General features: G+C 43.3%; 1 protein-coding gene across 4 annotated transcripts in view; it reads left to right on the top strand.

The window, feature by feature from the left end:
• The first annotated feature begins 290 nt into the window (after positions 1-290).
• The window catches only part of zfhx4 (zinc finger homeobox 4), an 82,026-nt gene continuing 64,931 nt past the window's right edge, over positions 291-17,385 (top strand). For 2 of the 4 annotated variants that reach the window (XM_071485463.1, XM_071485460.1), the window contains exon 1: positions 291-674. The gene's annotated coding sequence lies outside the window, so the exon portion shown is untranslated. The other 2 variants (XM_071485462.1, XM_071485461.1) reach the window with 2 other exon arrangements.

The raw sequence follows: 17,385 nt of genomic DNA, 5'->3' as shown, positions 1-17,385 counted from the left end.
GTGTGCAGGAAGCGGTTGGCCATTGTTCTACATGTGATTTAGCCCTCAGAGAGGGACCATACAAAGGATTTTTCTGTGCGCACAGACCTATGCGGCCGCCAGGCCTCCGTGTGCGCGTCATTTGCAATGTGGAGACTGTTGATCAACTCACTAATTACACTTCTCTCCTCTCTCTCCCTCCCTCTCCGTCTCTCTTTTGCTCCCTCCCTCTCTCTCTCTCTCTCTCTCTCTCTCATTCGCCCTCTCTCTCTCTCTGTCTCTCTACCCATTCCCAGAGTGCATATCGGGAAATAGACACACAAAGACATGCGCACTCAACTTAATCAGCCATTTTTTTAAACAGGGCTAAAACGATAATAATTAGCAGAATAAAGACATATCGGATTTTCATTTCCTTTCCTCCGTTTCCCGACCCCCGTCCACAAGAGAAACTGCGAGGCAGCCCGTCGACACGTCGTTTCACCGCCACCGGAACCAAAATAAGGGATAGCTCTCAAAACGCTTGACATTTGTGATTTTACCCCTTCTTCCCAATATAAAGTTGGAGGATTATTGTAATTTTACCTGTTTTCCACGTTTTGATTGTCCTATTACGCAAGCCACTGGATGTGACTGTTTTGTAAACCCAAGAGCTAAGACAGAAGCGGAGGTGACGGCTTTGGAGGGGGAAGAAAGTAAGTTTTTTTCCTTTCCTTTAACTTTTATTGAGTAGTTTGTGGTGTGTGTGTTAAATTTAGGGCTCGGGTATCGATTATCTATCTCGCTGGCGGATCTTTGACATCGGGGCTCTTTGGATAACAGGTGCTGGGTGTTTTTAGTCCAGAATAAAGGCGGATATCGTGATGTTAGTGCAACTCCGGCGCTTCGGCTACAATAAAACAAGCGACTGACAAGATCGGAGGCGTTCTTACGCATGTGTCCGTGGTGTTAACAGTGGGATATCATGTCCAGACCTGCCTTTTGCAAAGTTTATACGATTGTTATTGAGATTGTGTTGTGGACAGATAGACCGAATACTCTACGTTAGATACAGCGAGACGAGACGACCGTTTCTCCCCGTTCGTGGCTTTGCGGTGCGGATATGGTGTTGCCTTTCCAGGAGCCCGATCCCTCGGACATGTCCGCTTTGAGCTTGTTTCTAGTCGAGGGGTCCGGCTTGGTGTTTTCCCCGACTCCCCGACTCCTGATTTCAGTCAAAAACCACCAAATATTTGATTTGAAGAGATCATATGGATCCACCGCAGCGCTCAAAGCCATTTTTAACGCATCGGGTTTCACGCACCTTCCAGGCATTCACGACCAAAGTGACACGATCAGGCTCCCGACACGATCCCCTTTCGCCTGAATAAGTGTTTATCTTTAAATTAGTCGAAGCAACATCTTTATTAAAGAATCTGCACTAAGGAAAGGCGCATTTGCCGATCACAGTTCACACATCTTTACCTGCTGCGCTTTAAAAGTAGTCTCACTTTACCGAGGCGTGGGTGGCTGCGGTGTCCGGAAGGGAGACCGATCGTTGGGCTACTGATAGCATGGCGAGTCCCTTTAGAGCCAGCCAACTCCTGGGGAGATGTTTTTTTTTTTCTTAAGCACCAGCATTTCAAAGATCAGACCGTATCCAACTCAGACTCTAATGATGTTTATTGATATGAACACATTTCAAATTCCTTCCATCCATAGCCTCTAAGTTCCATTTCCCTCGATCCCCATCCGCGTCAGTAGGTTCAGCTATAATTTCGTCCTATAAATTGTCCTTTTCTTAAATCCCAGATATGCTGGTTGCAACATCTTCTTTAAGTTGCCGATTAGTGATGTTTTGTGTTCATTTAGAGGAAACAGAGCGCAGAGGTAGGGCTTCTCAAGTATTTTTACGCCCAGTTGGCTGTTTTTTCGAGGTAGGTAGATAGACTTGGCTCGGATTGGGACGCGACAGTGACAGGGGGGACATCGATCGCACGGGAGGAAAAAAAAAAAAAAAAAAAAAAAAAAAAAAAAAAACATCAGGGCCAAGGGGCCAGTCTGTCTCCAACCCGGGTATGTAGGCTAACGGTGTAGTGAGTGTGTGTGAGTGTGTGTACCTAGAGAGACTGTATACGCTCCAAATGAACGGTGCGCCAATATAGGATAGGCGACCTTTTTATAGAACTGTATTTCTACACGGCTTTGCTGGCTTTTTCTATGGGTATCAGAGCGAAGAAGAGGCTTTTCAAGCGTTTTCTCCAAATGTGTCATACTTAAAAATGTGTTTGAATTAGTGAATGCTTACAGGTTTTTATACACAGAACGTAAACCCATTTTTAATAAAAATACGGAATTTTCTGTAGAATCTCATAGAGCAAATAAGGAACATTATTATTGCTTTAATAATCAGAATTAATCAATTGTATCATTATTATTATTATTATTATTATTATTATTATTATTATGTTAACAGGTAGACTGATATTTAAATTTAAAAATCAACATTAAATTAAGTTTTTCCTATTTTTCTTCAAAGTAAATGTTACCTAATTCAGATCAGTTTTATAGACTGATATACACTATCAACACTGGTGTTTTTTGGACTGGATGGATCTTCTTTCTAGGCAGACGATTTAATTGCATCTGCATAAAATCCCACATTTCATTACAAAAATACGGCTTAGGCCTAATAATAATAATAATAATAATAAAATAAATCCAAAAAGTGAAGATTATGAGAGTAGATGATCCTGTCTAATTGCAGTGTATTTCATCAGTTAATGATGGTATTGTCTCACTCTATAATAACAGAATCTCCATGTTATTTTTCTTGTCTTGCAAATGAGAGAATTTTTTGAGCTTTATGTTTGAAGAAGCCCAGGCCCCTTGTTTTTGTTTTTCTCTTCATTGTGTCTTAGCACTATCAAAAGCTGGGTGTGTATATCTCTGCATGTTAGTTAAGCAGCTTGTAGCATTCATTTTATCCGTAGTGGTGGAGGGGAGGAATAAAAAAAACATATAGTGTGAGAGATGGGCAGATAGCCCTGGGAGGACAATAGCTGTTGGCTTGAAAATGCTTCTTGATTATTAAAAGCTAATGCATTTTCAGCATTGCAGCCTTCATTAAGGGTGCGGATGGAGGAGGGGGGCAAGAGGGATGAGAGGGTACTGGGAGGAGGAGAGGATGGGAGAGGGAGAGAGAGAGAGAGAGACAGGGGCTGAGTCTGTCCTATAACTCCTGGGCCCAAGACACATGCAGCTAGAAGATTGGCTCGGGCCTCTCCTAGGGGTCGACAATGTGTCATTTCCACCCGGCTAGATTGCCCTCTGCCTATCTGATATTAATGTGCAAATCAATATTTCAAGGATTAAATTTCCCTTCTTCATTTTTTATGGTTTCTACCTCAATAAGTCTCCCGTCTAATAGAGGAGGCTGGATGATTTAGAAGCCTTTGCTGCAGAAAGAGAGAGGGAGAGAGAAAGAAATAGAGAGGAGCTTTGCAACAAGACTATCGCTGCATTTTAATGTTCTTCTTCGTGGATCCCCCATAGGCCCTTAGTAAGGAGGGCTATATCGCTGCTTTACAATGTAAAGACAGCCAATTTGGCTAAAAAGGCAGAAAGGGAAAATATGAGTCCGGTTGAATACTTAAGACGCTGTGGTAATCCGAGTAGCAGGTATTAGCGAGCAGGAGCTCCCCCCTCAAAGACACACACACACACACACACACACACACACACACATGCTCACTCACACACGCAGGGCTACATCCAAACCTGCATTACCAGCCGTCATGCTTCAGCGAACAGTATAGCTTACTACACGCTGGACTGCTTCAACAATATATTTTTTCTTCTTCTTCTTTTTCTCCTCCACTTTTCGCCTTTTTTACATAGAAGCCCACTGACATCCGTTGGAGAGATTTACTCTCCTGTGTAATAACATCTGGCGTATGTGTGTGATAGAAATGAATCACTCTGACACAATGACCCATGTATGATGATTGGGGAAGGGAGGAGCGTATTACCATAGTCATAATGCTGCATCTCATTGAAAGTCAACTAAATGAGCTTGGACCCTTTGACTCCCCATAGACATTCATTAAGGGACAGTACACACACAGGCGTCTGTCTGCCAATAGGTGTGTGTGTGTGTGCACGTGTGTTTATTTAATCCTCCTTCCTGCACCATTTGGTGTGTGTGTGCATGCGTGTGTATATGCGTGTCCAGCAGCAGCACAGTGTGAATCCCCCCTCCCCTGCTCCCACTCAGTCCCAATTCTGCCCCCCCCCTGCCCCATTCAGCCTTAGCAGCAGAACAGAGTAGACTGTTTTAACATACTCTTCATAGGGAGAGTGTCAGCGAGTGAAAACAAGAAAAGAGAAGGAGAAAGAGACAGAGGAAGAGGCACAAAAGATCTCTAATTGTAGCACGACCGCTTGGCTTCCTCCCTGATTCACGGCCATTACGATGTGAAAAGCACAACCGCCTGTCCTCCATTATTAAAACGGCAGGCCAACACACACTCTCACATCCATACACGCATACTCACTGAGGGGGAATCATGTAGATTTTTTGTCTCTTATCTATGGCTCAAATAACAGTTATCATTCTGGTCACCCGCTTTAAAGAGATTCAATATTAAACCTTTACAGCGTTCTTCTTACTCAGAAGATTAGTGGTTGATTTCACAAAGTAAAAGTAAATTCTTCGTTTTAAGGTTTCCAAGCTGTGGCAGTGTAGCTATAATCCCAACTGTGTTGCACCAGTAGTATTTGACTCTGACAAACAAGTTGTCTGTTTCAGACTCGCTGCTTCACACTTATTCTTAAGGGTTTTTCATACACGGTGTTTTATGCAACATCTATTATGCAACTGTTTGAAGCATGTAGTTTTTGATGCAAAGAGGTGTCTAACAGCTGAATTTTCTAGAGAGATCAAGGTTCAATATTCTCCTGGTTATGTAGTATTTGTGTGTGTGAGTGTGTGAGAGAGAGAGAGAGGTGTGTGTGTGTGTGGGGGGGTGACGGTCTGCAGTAGTAGTGTCAGGGTCTCCTGGCTCACGGAGGCCTGTAGGGGGAGAAGCTAAAAAGTCCACAGCAGCTCAGCATTATGTCTCAAAGAGGGGGGGGGGGGCTTCCTGTGTCAGCCCTGGGGCACCACCGCTAACACACACTTTCTCTCTATCACACACACTGAGTGAGAGGCGGAGGAGGGTTAAAGACTTGGACCGAGATCAAGCCCCTCCGTAGCTCCCGGGGAGAGAGCTTGTGAATATGCGAGTTTTAGTGTAATTAGCACTTAATTATATTAACATATGCAAATTGTCAGGCGGAGAGCTTGTACCGCCGGTGGGTATCGGCTGAGATACAAGTGACTCTATTGTACCGCCACGGCAGAAAAGAGAATAATGGGTGTGTGTAAGGCAACCAGCCAGCAGCCAGCCAGTCAGCCCCCCATGGTAGCACATAACCAGCTAGCTCATTTAAGTCTCTGGCTGGCCGCTTTGCCAAATTTCATTAGTCGCCATGACGACTTGGCTAATTGTGCTGACTAATGTCCCCTGATCTGTCGTCAGTCAAGATGGGTGTGCGTCCTGGTGCCCCCAAAACATGAGTGGGGCAGAGAGAGAGAGGGGGAGAGAGAGAGAGAGAGAGGCCCGACTGTCCAGATTAAACCAGCTCACAATGACTCCTATTTGCACACGTTCCGCTTGTACGAGTATTTGCATATTCAAAAACACTCTGCCGTCTTTCCGGGTCTACGTCAGTGTGTGTGTATGTTTGCATGTGCACACCTGCGCTGGTGATGTTGTGAGCATGTGTTGGCAATGTGTCGGTGGGGATGACAGCAGTTCAGTTTTGTGTTGTGTGTGTGTGTGTGTGTGTGTGTGTGTCACATCTGTAACACGCTGCTGTCAGTGAAGCGAGACTTGGAGTGTGAGACCGATGCGGCCCTGTGTAGCGACATAGCTGAATTTGTTTTTGATTATTGTACAAGACTGGGATTCTGGCAAAGAAAAGCTTGGGCCTCAATAACAGGGACAAGGAGTTCTACCTTCAGTCCCCCTTTTCATTCCATCCAAATATCTAATTTCAACACTTCTTTATAGCAACCCCCAACTGAGCTGTAGGACTTAATATTTTAGGGGGGAGGGTGGACAAACATTTAATGTTCTGTGCTTCCCGCTAGCCAAAGGTGGATAGAGATTGGACCTAGTTGGTGCTACTAGTACTTGCATGCTAATCCTGTTTTTTGACAGGAACGTAAACTGATATAATTGCTTTTCAGAGGCAGGAACGGCGGTTTATACAAGTGTGAAAGCACGGGAAAGGGGATTAGCATTATTTTGCATAATGCTGGGCAGGCACTGAATGGGGCATTGAACGCTTGACTGGGTGACAGAGATGAAAGAGAGATGAAATGCTCTACCCCTCTTCTTTCTCTCCCTCCCTCTCTGCCATGTCTCCCCTCCAGTCCGTCTGTCTCTGGCCGCTGTAGCTGGTAGGGGACTGTGTTTGCTGGTAGAGGACCCCGGAAACACCAGGCCAGCGTCTCTGGCTGTTTGTTCGGATGCCAGCAGATGGAAGCTGTCATGTGAGGCAATATGAATGATAATAGAGTAAGTGTGGAGACTGGTAAACTCCTGGCTCCCTAAGCTGCCTTGTATATACTAAACTGCATCTCTAAAGCACTGGAGTGTGCAATTATATAGTGGATGGATGTGGCTCAGGTAGCATTTACATGGAAGGAAGGGAGCGGCTTTCATGGATCATATCAAACTACACTGTTCTTACATTTTCCTTTATTGAGATGTTTACTAAGGATTTGGATGGATATCGTGTGGGCAGAGGGAACTGTGCAACTGCGAGGCAGGTGTGTTTTATGTGAACGCCTGTCTGTTGTGTGAGCTCGGCTGGTCATAGTAGGAGGGGGCATGAGGGTGATGATGCAGCTTAAAATTGCCACGGTGACTTCCATATGACCCAACTCGACTTTGTGAGTAATTTATGATCAACCGTCATTATTTCTATTGCATCTGGTGTATGGAAATGATCCACGGCTGAGGGAGGGGCGTGAGATTGGGTGGTGGAGAACATGAACGCCACAAAAGCTGGTGTGGCCTGTTTTTGTTGTCTCTCATTGGACAGGATCCTCTTTCTTTGACCTTTTGCACGCCTTCCCTCGCCTTTCATATGCTAATGCCGGCCAGACCCGAGGAGGAAACGTGCTGGAGCTGAGTGGAGGAGGACAAAGACTCCTCTCTCTTTCTCTGCCTCCTTTCCACGCTATATCTTCTCTTTTCTTGCCTCTTCCCCTCTCAAGCAACTTGACAGACTTTGGCATGAAAGGAAGTGAGTGCTTAGTGGATAGGAAAGGTGGGGATGGCGTTGTTGCTGTGACCCACACCACCTGTGAGGATCAAGTGCGCTGCAGTGATCCTTGGTGATGTGTATGTGGACTGTTATTTTGAGTGGTCCTTGTAGTGGGTATTGCAGATCGGTAATCGTTTGAGTCGTGCCGCCGGTACTGTTGTAGCTCAGGCTGAGTCGGTTGAGGAGTGATTTGTTGCTTTTCCAGTGAAGCTGGTTGAGTTGTCATACGGGGTCTATATTTTTCCCTGTCTCTCTCAGCTCTGCCAACTCTATCTTCTTACAACCAGTAAAGTATTGTCTCTGGTGAGGTAAAAGGATACTAATATAGTTACTACAACTCTCCCCTAACATAATGCTCCAGTGCACCACTGTAGAGCATGACGTGGTTTCGAGGCTCTTTTGGCTCTCTTATGGGAAGGGGGCATGTTATCTGTAGGAAATGTAATTTTTGTCCTCATTGAAATCGTTCATTATTGAGCGCGGTTATCTAAATGTTTTTGTTGCTGTTGGTCCAGCGCCAGTTAGGATTACGTTACCCTCTCTCTCTCTCTCTCTCTCTCTCATGTCTCTATGTCTGTCTCTCTCTCTCTCTCTCTCTCTCTCTCTCTCATCTTGCCAGACCTTCATCAGTCTCTTAGGGGAAAATAGAAAGAGGGGGATTTTTCTCTTCCCTCTGTGCTCTGTCCCGTTCTCAGGCTCTCCTGCCTATTTTGCATCAGTCATCTCGTACAGGATATTAGCCACAGAAAAACATGGGTCTGGGTATTTCATTTAGAATAATATGTTTATTCTTTTTATTTCAAAGTGGAAGTGGGGGGATTCCACAGGGTGGGGAAAGAACAATCGTGGCCGTGTGTTAGAGGACTCTTTCTGTTTGATCTGAGGTCCTGTGGGCCCTGGGGGTGGCTGAGATTCTCAGGTTTAGGTCAAATAAAATGGGCTGGTGAAAAACTGAGGCCCCTCTCTTTCTCTCATATTGTCTCACAGATTTGCTTTCTGTGTGTATCTCGGTTGGTGTCTCTATCTCATGTTCTCTGTTGCTGTCTGTCTCATCTTTCATCTTTGTGTCTCTAGATGTTTTTGTTGTTTTTGACAGGCCTGTCAGTCAGGTAGGGAGGGGAGTTAATAGCAAACAGTGATTGGGTAATTTGAATGCAAAGAGAAACTCCCTCCTCTCCCTCTCCATGTGTTCGCTATCTCTAAACTTTTGCTTCTGTCCCGTACATTTCTGTAGATGCTCATTTCATTTCTGTAAATCGTTGTTGACTCGATGCTGCAGTGACCATTCATACTGTGACATTTGTTTGTCCTCTACACTCCTTGATGCAATCACTGTGAAGGACACTTTTTCTGTCTTTCAAGTCCATGTGAGTGCCTCCAAGTCCTCATCTTACATATTCAACTAAGCATTCAGCAGCCTTCAGAAAGGTTTGTCCCTTATGTACTTACCAACAAAATAATGCGCAGTACAAAAGGTTGTATGCCACATTTTATCGATTGCTCTCAGAAGTATTTTCATAGCTGTAAAAGCTGGCAAGGTTAAAAACAAAACCAGCAAAAAAATGTGATTCCTCATCCAAACAGAAGTTAAAAAGAAGAGCTCTGAGTTAGGAGGAAAAAAAAAAAAAAAAGTTAATGACTAACTAAGTTTTTCCAGGTTTGAGAAAAGATACACCACAATAGCACAAGACGTCTCATGACAAATGATACATTGTCTTCCTTGCTGGCCAAAGACAAAGGCAGGGATTGAAAAGGCAGAGAGCCCAGTCACATGACACATGCACATTAATAGACCTTAATGAAAAATGGAGAAGTGAGTGACTCTGTATATCTGTAGAAACAATTTAATAAGATGTTCCACTGCAGATTAGAGAACAATTATACTATTTTTTTTTTCATCAACATCTGCATCAAATCACCTTCACTTTCTCCCCTGCTCATGTGAGTTATTTGTATGTGTCAACATCTGCACGGGCCTCTGTATGCATGGATACTGCATGCATGAGACATGATTGGCATGTGGTATTCCTGCAGGCAATAGCATGTGGATATCAAGGCCATTGGTAGGGCTCCTGAGGGAATAAATGCCTAATTAATTATGCATGACTTGTGGGCTTAAACAAACAGTGTAATAAGAGATGAGACGCATTTACCAAAGAATTGGACTTGAGTTCCATTGAGACCTTGTCAATTATTATTATTATTATTATTATTATTGTTATTATTATTGTTATTATTAAAACTACCGTTCCTTTGACTTGATTAACAGCGATCTTCTTATAGAAGACAGATGTTATTACAATCTGCAGGTGCTGGAACAGTCACATATTTCTCTGTACTATTTTATAACTACAGGCATATGTGTGCATAGTTAAAAAACAAAATATTTCCTTTTCCAATGTAGGTCTCAGTCTGATCTAACATAGGCAAGCAAGTATATGTCTCCTCAGCTCCCTTGAGGAGACTCCAGCCAACACTATCCCTCTCAAACCATGCCTCTTTTTTTCTGGACTGGCACCAGCTGTGGAATAATCTTTAATTATTTGCTTTTAAAAGAAAAAAAAATAAGACTCCTTTTTTTTTTCTGTGACAGTAAAGAGGAAGAGCAGAGCAGGCGCAGGAATGTTCTTGTATATGAAATTGTAGGTATTAACAGGGCTGGTTTTGTCAGTGGTTTCACTGATGTATCAGCTCTCTGCCTCTAGACTAAATAAAGAGGGGAGTTTTGCCGTGTTTCATCGCAGTTGAGATGAGCAGATATAGGAGGGCTTCGGAGGAATTGTTAAAAAAGCAAAGAATGGCTGGAGAATAGACCTCTTCCTTAACACAATACCTAAACAAGTGTCATGATGTGCTGATGGATGGTTTGCTGGGCTTTTTGGCTCGTTGGACGCACTCAGCCTTTTACCTTTTTTTTTGAATACTGTAAAAGTAAAGACAAAGATTTTATGAACAGAAAAGAGTGTTTGCTTGCCCTTTTCAAGACACTGTGCGTATTGCATGTCATTTTAAATACAAGGAACGTGTGTGCATGTGTATGTTTGAGAGAGAGTGAAAGAAAGGAGAGATATCGCTGATCCGCTGCCTTGTCATTGACCCCCATGATTCCCTGTCACAGTTTAACACACACACATAGAAAGAAGCCTCACATTCATGTTGATAATTGAACAGTAAGAACGCTGAGCAGTTTTAGATTTCAATATGTTATTGTGTCGTTTATATCTAATAGTGGTTATTTCCTACAGCAAACAGTAAGGTAATGGGCCCATTTCATCCCGGTTCCCTCTCAGTGGGCTCGCCCTGGATCTGCGTGACATGTTGTTTTTTTGATAAAGGAATATTGCAGTGCTAATCTAAAACCACACTAATTACATCTGACAGTTGTTTGTTTGTAGTGAAATCCAATTAAAATGTACACTTTTCAACTCCATTGCTCATTTTTTTTCTCTCCCTCTCCTCCCCCCATTCTCTTTTTTCCCTCCCACGGTAACCAGAAAAAGAGTCTATGATGGCATAAATAACAACTGTGCTTTCCTTGTGGTTTTTGTGAGAAGAGGGCAAACTCACAACAGCTGTCAGAAAAAGGGGGTTTGTTTAAAAAGCAAATGGCTTTGGTCTAAAGTTCATTTGGAGACCTCTCTAATTAAATAGAGAGCCAAAAGCTTAAGTTAATTAGTAATTCCCTCGGTCCAGAAATTAGACCTGTCACGAGTATTCGAGCTCTTGGAAAACCAAAAGGTATGTGTGCATTTGTGTTTTGTGTGTTTTTCCACAAATCCCTTATGCCTGCTCCCATCTCCACTGTGCCTAAACGTGTGTTCATCTGTGCTTTTTCTTATGCAAGACCCTCACATTTCTCCCTCCTTGAAATGCTCAAGACATTAATAGTGTGTTTGTGGCGTGTCACAGAAGTGCTCGGGAGATGTTTAAGTGAGGGGCACATAGCTTGTGGCGTCAGTCAGGATACCTGCCCTATGATTATGTTTATGAAGATAATGACAGGGCTAGGGTCCTGCCGAGTACCGTCTTTAGAAAACAGTTGGGGTTTGAACTTTAAACTTTATTGTTACCCCTGGAAAAGAACTGGAAGGTTTTCGTCGTCATGTCCGAGAAATATCTGCACAATTAGCAAGGTGTTTCTATATCCTTACTAAACTAACTGTAAAAGCAGATGGTCTTCTCTTCTCTTCTCTTATCCAGTGATAAATAGCATTTTAGACAGCCAGCAGCCTCACTGCTATGTGACAATGCATTGACTAACAGTGTATGTAGGCTACTGGACCACTAGCTTGTTTTCTTGGTCACTTGATACTGATATACATCTTTTCACCAAATAGGGCAACATTTGCGACATTTTTTTTCCTCTCCTAAAAAGGAATGAACTTTTGGCAACAAGTAGCCGGAGTTGCTACATTAGTTTGTAATGCTTAATAATAGGTTCCAAAATATCAGCAGGACTTGCTGCTCTTACGAAACTGATTTCAGTGCTTAATTTCAGACTGCTGAGGCTTGTGATGGGGCAAGTATTTTCAGAAAGTGTTACGCTATTTTTTGAGTCTTAAAATAAGTTACTCATATAAGTTGTTTCACAAGTGTCCGAGTTATCGTAGCATAAAATGAGCAGAGAATCCGAGGCTCACGGTGGTTGATACAGCATAACCAGCCGTTTATATTTGCCAGGTGGATGTGAAATGCCTGCGTCAGAGACTGCTCTCTGTGTCTGTCTGTGAGCCTCTGCTATCCTTGACTGACGTGGACAATGTTTGCTTAACCTCTTCTGCGCAGCACTACCACAGCCTTGTCAATTTAAGTGTGTGTGTGTGTGTGTGTGTGAGTGAGTGAGGGAGAGAGTCCAGCAATGGTAGCTTTCATTTTTCATGTCCCCAGCAGTATTTTTTTCTAAACAAACCTGCTGAGAGGCAGAGTGAGAGATAGAGAAGGGTCTGAATCAACACAAATGAGTGATATTTGTTAGCCTATATTTTTTCTGGACTGGTCCATAATGATTTGCATCGACACACTCCAAGAGAAAACATGCATTTTAGAGATTTTTTTTTAATACTTTGTATTTAGCAGGATTATTTATTTCACTTGGCAAATAATCCAACCCTGCCACCCCCTTCATTTTGCTATGTTATTGCAGAGATGAGGTGTGTGTGTGTGTGTGTGTGTGTGTGTGTGTGTGTGTATGGTCTCATGCTTTTGCCTCATCCAAAAGATAAGGCTGTGATTTATGTAACAGCTAAGCCCTTTCATATTGTGTACGTTGTACCTTACAAGAGCATGATGAGCAGGCTAGATTAATATTTATTTAGCACAGGCAAATCAAGGATTAAGCAGTCATCATTTTAGCACTAATCCATGTCTCTGGTGAGATGCAGAGACAAAGAGAGGCAGATTACTAAACACATAACACCGCAAAACCACAATTAGTTGGCGACTTGCTTTTCTCAACTGTGTAGAAAAAGAGATGTCCAGTGAATCTGCAAACACACACATACGCACAAAGTTGGGTTTTACTGAACCATCTCTTGCTCTCGTAACCTATTGTTGTCACTGTTTGCCTCTCCCTGACTTTTAACTTCTCATTCTCACCCTCCTGCTTTCTACAAAAGAATCCCTCTTTGAAATTAGCGGTTTGTCTGATTCACTCATCTGACGTAAAAGTGTCTCATGATCTTTCCACTGTCCGAACGCACACACACACACACACACACACACACACACACAAACTGACACACACACACACAAACTGACACACATGCATGAGCAATGAATACTTCTTTCTTAGCTCCAACCACGTGGGAGAGGGACAGTTTGCTTATACTGTATGAGTGTGTGTGAGTGTGTGTGTGTGTGTGTGTGTGTGTTTTGAGTTACTTGGGAGTCTGCAAATAAAATTACATTCTTTGCTAATTGAGTTAAACTGCTTTGCTGGAGATGTGGCAAAAAAGATGAAAGCTCCCTGTGTATGTTTTGTGTTTGTATGTTGTGAGTCCGTGTTTGTGTGTGTGTGTGTGTGTGTGTGTGTGTGTGTGTGCGTGTGTGAATTTGAGTGTGTAGGGTGGTAATCCAGTTAGCTATTAGCACTTTAAGGTGGCAACCACAGATACTGTGTGTGTATTACTGTAGTAAGGTATAAGCTTCAGCATACAGCAAAATGTCAAACTTGGTCTTACAAAACAGATAACAAAGAGCTGGAGTTGGAATTTAAAAACAAGGTAGGCTGTGTGTGTGTATGTGGGTGTGTGTGTGTGTGTGAGACTGCATTTGTCTGAGTGTGTGTTGTCTGTAGGAGGGCATCCCTCACATAGGGAGCAACAACAAGGAACAGCAAAGGGGCCAAAAAAGAGCATTGGAGAGCTGTTGCAGTATAGCAGGGGGCGATATGTGAAGGAAGGGGGGGGAGTCCAAACCAGATGTGAGGGCGATTGAGAGAGAATAAAAAGAGAGATAAATAAAAAGAATGAACAGACAAGTCATGCTGCGATGGAGAAAGACAGGGAGAAGCACAGAGAGAGAGAATGCCATCCTCAGTTCCCCTTTGCCCTCCTTCCTCTCTCTCACCCGGCCACTGAATGTTAATAGCCTTTCTGCCTCACCCCCCCGACACACACAAGCACACACATGCACACATACACACACACACACACACACACCCTCTCCAATCCCTCCCCATGGACACTGGCGCATTGTTTGTGGCAGTGCTTCTATTCTTTCAAACTTAATTACCTTCTTGCCTTTTGTGGCGTCAGGGGCTGGAAGTTTTGCTCCGTGGCAGTGGAGGTCGTCACACATTCTTTGGCGGTGCATTCCCTTAATCTGGAGGGTGGAGGTGGAGGGGGGTGAGGGGGTAAAGAGACAGAGGAGACGAGTCTAGAGAGTGGAGCTTTTACCAGCGCGTTCTTCTAAGGTGGTTATAGTACCCCCCCTGTGCATGTGTACGCACGCGTGCACGGTCATAATAGTCAGGGCATAGGCTGCCCTTTGTTTGTGCGGTTCATTTCCAATCAACCCTAATTAACTAGAGAGTGTTTCCAGATTGCTGGCAAAAGAAAAATCCCCACTTTTTTTTTTTTTTTTTCGCTCCCATTGGTCTCTGCTGTTTTGAGTTCAAGGAAGAGGAGGAAAAAAACTGGAGGCATTAGCTATGTAGATTGGCTTTGCCTTTGATGCTGGAAAAATCTTTAGCAAGGGCAGTAAGTGGTGACTGCGACCCAGCAGTGTCTGACTGTTTATTTTCATGTTTCAGTTTGAGTTTAGTTTGAAATATTGCCTCTTCAAAGGCGTGACACTTGTGCATATATTTAGACTGGACTGTGTAAGCCCAAAGTCCATTTGTAAAAATGTTAAATCCAGTCAAAGTTGTCTTTAATCCATTAAACTTTGTCTCTATGAAGTGGTACAAGCTAGGAGCCACATCCAAATTACCATAATGAAAACCTATGTAATGGACATAAATGTAACCGTGCTCTAAACATAATAGGATATTTTTTAGTCCTTGGGGTGGCTGGCTCTAAGTAGCGACTGGAGGACATGAGAGATGTTTTCACCTCAACCTGGTTGAAGTTGGGATAGGGGCCGGTGTAATCTGATCCTAAATCAGATTTTAGGACCCATCTGTGGCTTGAGTGATATAATTCTCCTATGCTCTGAGAGAGAGAAAGAAGGACAAACAGGGCCCCTGGCTTCACAGTTTACTCATCTGGTTAACAAGTTTGTTTTTGCATACTTGACTACTTTCATTTTTTTATGACGCTCTCATCTCACATGTTGCTGGTTATTTTCTGTGTTAGCCAGATATATCTTTCTTTTCTCTAACAATGGAATATCAGGTACGGACCTGAGGGCAGTTGGGTGTAATGTTACCTGAGCAACCAATGAGACCAATTAACTTGTCATCAACCTGAGGGATAGAACCTGCATACCTGCTCTAGGAAAAGAAAAAAAAACAGGCCACTTCCATCCTCTGCATTTCTCCTCATTATCCTTGTTCCTCTCCTCCTCTAAACCTTTCTCTCCGTTATTTCGCTCCTTCCTACAAAGCAAGATCATTGCTCATGTAGGCGTAATTTTGATTTTGATTTGCTAAAAGGCATTTTTGCGGAGTAGGTAATTTGTCGAACAAGATTCCTGTGCTAAATGGAGTAGTGCTTGCTTTAGGTGTCTGAGCCGCACCTTGCAATAATGATAAGGTGTCTTTTGGTAATGAAGGCCTTTGCTCACAAGGGAGAGACAGGGAAGAGGACAGCCAGACAGAAAAGGGTGTGGGGAGATCCACTGCATGTAACGTCTAATATTACACCTCCAGGCAACAAACAAGAGCTACGTGAAAACTCTTTGTGAGGTTAAGAAGTGAAGAAGACGAAAAAAAAAGTTAAAAAAAAAAAACAGTTGGTCCGTCAGTTTTCTTTTTCTGTCCTTTCTTTGGAGACTTTCAACAGCATTAGGTGATTCTTCTTCAGTGATTCTGTACATGCAAGTATGTGTTTGTGCACGCATGCATCAGCACTCTTTGATAGCAGCCAAAGCTCCTCTCACATTGTGAAGAAGGAGATAATTCCCCTCCTCCTTCATCCACTTCGTTTTTTCATCCCTCAGTTTCTGCATGGCAACAAATAAACAGGTCTAATTAGACCGGAGTAGGCCTATTCATGGCACTGACAGTGGGAGATGGATGCACAGGCTTTCACAGTGCCCTTCGCCTTTGTCTTTGGCTAACGCTTGGTGACATTTTGATAGAAGATTTGGTGTTAGACTGAGGGGCCACATGCTGAGGGAGCTATGACCTTCTAAGAGACCTCAAGGAATGGACATAAAGCCGTAGTCTCACGCTGTCTTCTGACTTTGTTGTTTGACTTTGCTAGGCTTCATGGGTCACCTTAAGATTCAGCCTGAATTTAATTTCACCAGTTATAACCTGTGCTCACATATGCTCCCAAACAGTTTGACAAGTGGAGGGAAAATTACCATTTCAGAACTCAGATGACCACGTCCCAAAGCACAGATCTGCCTAATTCCAGTGTTTACAGATGTTATAAATATTCACAGCAATATTAACAGCACTGTCTACCCCTGCATTAAAACGTCGGGACAGTTAGTGATGAAGGACTTGAACCCAACAGATTCCCATGTAAACAAAGACGGCAGCGTGGCGACATTGCAATTACAGGTTTGGCATTTAACAGGCTGTGACTCTGGCTAATGTGTGATAGTCTTGACAGGGGGACAAAAGCAGGAGGAGACTCTGACATCGACAGGAGCTCAGTACCTCAGGTCGGTGCTGAGGACACATTTTTGGAACACTTAATGTGTTATTAGCACATTTATTACAAATGAGTGAACTTAAGAATGGACCATGGGCCCCTAACAAATGCAGTTTTGGCCTATTTGTATTTGTAGTCTAGTCTCTGATGGGGTCCACTTTCTGACTTTTGCAGGATAAAAGATTGGACATGAGTGTAAACTGGAAGTGCTTTAAGAATAACCCGAGTCAGGGAGAGCAGAAAAGTCTGAAAAAATGAAAAGAAAAAAAAAAGTGGAGAAATCCCCTGCTTTAGAGTGCCTCTCTGTCTCTCAGGGAGCTACTGAAAAGCAGATGGAGGGATATGGGAGAGAGAGTAGAGGGGAGGAGGGAGAAAAACAATAGGCCAAGGAGTCTCTTAGCCCCTTTCTCCCATCAGAACTAGCAGTGTCCAAAGCAGGCATTCCTGGGCTATTATTTGCCTCTCACTGGATCTGATCTGCCACTTTAATTACCTTAGTGTGTGTGTGTGTATTTGTGTATGTGTGTGTGTGTGTGTGTGTGTGTGTGTGTGTGTGTGTGTGTGTGTGTGTGTATGTGTGTGAGAGAGAGAGAGAGAGAGCCTGTGTCCATGTGCATGCGTGTGAAAGCAAGGGGACATGCTTAATTAAAAAACAGAGGTGGGAGCGGCTCTGGCCATCTCTTTTGTTCTTCTGCTATAAGAAAGGAACTGTTTCTGCAGTGTGGAAAAACCTGGGCTTCATTGTTAGTTTCTCTTTCCCCCTTTATGTATCTGTCTATCT

This window comes from Trachinotus anak, unplaced genomic scaffold (genome assembly GCF_046630095.1).
Source record: "Trachinotus anak isolate AG129_WGS33_773 ecotype Australia unplaced genomic scaffold, CSIRO_AGI_Tana_v1 ptg000009l, whole genome shotgun sequence".
NCBI classification, from domain to species: domain Eukaryota; kingdom Metazoa; phylum Chordata; class Actinopteri; order Carangiformes; family Carangidae; genus Trachinotus; species Trachinotus anak.
Note: the sequence above shows the minus strand (reverse complement) of the source record. Positions and strands in the feature narration are given on the sequence as shown.